The 2,797-nt window shown below is 38.5% G+C and overlaps 1 pseudogene; it reads left to right on the top strand.

Annotated features, from left to right (window-relative positions):
• Positions 1-877: 877 nt before the first annotated feature.
• On the top strand, positions 878-2,280 carry LOC106752826 (annotated as a pseudogene).
• Positions 2,281-2,797: the final 517 nt, after the last annotated feature.

Below are 2,797 nucleotides of genomic sequence, written 5' to 3'. Positions count from 1 at the left end.
CATGAGAAAACTTCAAAAACTGGGGTGTTGCGATTTTCAAGTGAATAAAAGGGATAGGAAAAAACAAAACTAACATTTGCAATACTAAAACGATTGACAACAAACAGAGTGCCCAACAATTATAAAGCTTGCAATGAAGGGGTTTCTGACATTGACTTAATGCGGAGTCCAATGAAGGGGAAATATCCTAAATAATTTGAATTCCAAACAGAGCGCATATCATGAGCGCATATCATGAATTAATTAGTACCACAACAAGGAACAGTTGAAATCGATATCCTATAACATCGAAAGATGATATCTAACGCCGTATCGGTAAAACATAAAAGCGAAAAAACAAGGAGGTAAGAAAAAAAAAAACCTTTCCACAAATGACGAGAAGGGTGGACCAAAGCGAGACTTCCTCCAGCTCTTCAATGGCGAACCGTCACACACGAGACCAAAGCAAAACTTCGATGGTGGAACGATAGGTTTCGCAGAACGAAAAACTGGTGAGAGAGTTATGAAGGTTCAAAGTGAAAACAATTTCACTTTCTGAAAGGCGCCATCAGGTTTTCAGCACTTTTGTTTCCAAATATGTCCTCTATAACAAAATTAAACTATTTAAAAAATTCATTAAAAACAACAAATGAGACTGGCAAATTGTTGTCCAATTTCCGTTGTCAAAGAAACATTTTCCTTCTTTTTCAGCATATTCTCATGAAAATTTTGTTCAATGTCTCTACCTTTATCCCCATATCACCAACTCAATCTCCAGTGCTGTTTACACCCAAACCAACTCTTCCTACTCCTCTGTCCTAAATGTTTCTATTAAACATAACTTCAAAACCCCAAGTCGTTATCACACTGGTCATTTCCCACATTCAAGCCACCATAATATGTGAGCGGAGGCCATGATTACGAGGGTCTCTCATATGTTTCTGGGGTTCCCTTTGTCATTCTTGACCTCATAAAGCTTCGGGGGATCGAAGTTGACGTAGAAAACAGAACTGCGTGGGTTGAAGCTGGGGCGACCATCGGTGAACTTTACTACAAGATTAGCCAGAAAAGCAAAACACTTGGGTTCCCTGCAGGTGAATGCCCACCTGTGGGTATTGGTGACCACTTTAGCGGTGATGGCTATGGATACATGATGCGTAAGTACGGTCTTGCTGCTAATCATATAATTGATGCTAAGATTGTTGACGTCAATGGTAATCTCCTTGTTAAAGAAACAATGGGCGAGGATCTATTTTGGGCCATTAGAGGTGGTGGTGGGGCAAGCTTTGGAGTCATCATGGCTTGTAAGATAAAACTAGTTTCAGTTCCATCAATTGTAACAGTCTTCACAGTTGGAAGAACATTGGAAGAAAATGCAACAGAGATTATTCATAAGTGGCAGCGTGTGGCACACAGATTTAACGAGAGCATAACCATGAAGGCGAACATGGTAAGGGTAAATTCAAGTAAAAGTGGGAATCTAACAGTAGAAGCGCAATTTATATCTTTGTATCTGGGACGTGTGGATGACCTCATTCCCTTGATGCAAAAGAGCTTCGCGGAGTTGGGTTTGGTGAGAGAAGACTGCACTGAGATGAGTTGGATAGAATCAGTTTTGTACAAGGCTGGATTCGCAAAAGGTCAATCAACCGATGTTTTGTTGAACAGAACTCAATTAATCGGTTTGTTGTTCTTCAAAGCAAAATCTGATTACGTGAGGAATCCTATTCCCGATGTTGGGTTAGAAGGGTTATGGCCTTTCTTTTATGAAGATGAGGCTGAAGATGCTTACATTCAATTCACTCCCTATGGAGGAAGGATGGATGAAATTTCAGAATCCGAGACTCCATTTGCACACAGATCTGGCTACTTATTCCACATTCAATACGGGGTGTATTGGCAACAAAAGGGAATGCGGCAGAAGAAAGGCACTTTAAGTGGATTAGAAGAGTCTATAAATATATGGAACCTTATGTTTCAAAGTCTCCTAGAGTTGCATATATGAATTATAGAGACCTTGACATCGGAGTTAATAATAATGGCTACACAAGTTTTAGCTAAGCCAACATTTGGGGCTTTAAGTATTTCGGTAACAACTTTTACAAATTGGCACGCGTGAAGACCAGGATTGACCCTCAAAACTTCTTCAGAAACGAACAAAGCATACCTCCTCTTATCTCGGAGAGGGACCGCATGCCATTATAAAGAAAGATACTTTGTTATTTTACTTTTATATGTTTTGGGTAATGTTGTCAATAATGCATCTTATATACTTATAGTGTGTTAATTATGTTAAATAAAACTCGGTATGAACTATTCACGACATCTCATAGTTTTAAGATTAAGTGTTTTCCATTAGAAAATGACAAAGAAAATCTTGAAAAATTTGATGTAAAAGTATACTGAGGTATCTTCTTACTCATCAAATAGTCATTCGCAGAGACTATGCAACCAAAAAACACTTTTGAGTGTAAATGAATTGGTACGTGTTCAATTTAATAAATCCAAAACCTAAATAAATCCTCATCTATTTTTCAATTAGGTCATCCAATTTGCCGTAAAGTTTGTGCCTTTCATGTTTGGTTCACCAAATGTAGTAGTATGACAGGCTCGACGTTCTTGACCATTGTTCCCGCCAATGGAAAGCCAAGGTTGATTGCTTAATGCTCAAAACCAAACCTCATCTGAAGTCCAGGTTGCCCCCTACTTCTTCCTCATTATCCATTTTCACCAATTGTGTTTATATTATGAGAAACTCTTTAGGTGTTAGATTAATGTCTTCTTTTTTTTCTGTCGTGCTTCATCCACTTGTGAATCT

This window comes from Vigna radiata, unplaced genomic scaffold (genome assembly GCF_000741045.1).
Source record: "Vigna radiata var. radiata cultivar VC1973A unplaced genomic scaffold, Vradiata_ver6 scaffold_48, whole genome shotgun sequence".
Lineage (NCBI taxonomy): Eukaryota > Viridiplantae > Streptophyta > Magnoliopsida > Fabales > Fabaceae > Vigna > Vigna radiata.
Note: the sequence above shows the minus strand (reverse complement) of the source record. Positions and strands in the feature narration are given on the sequence as shown.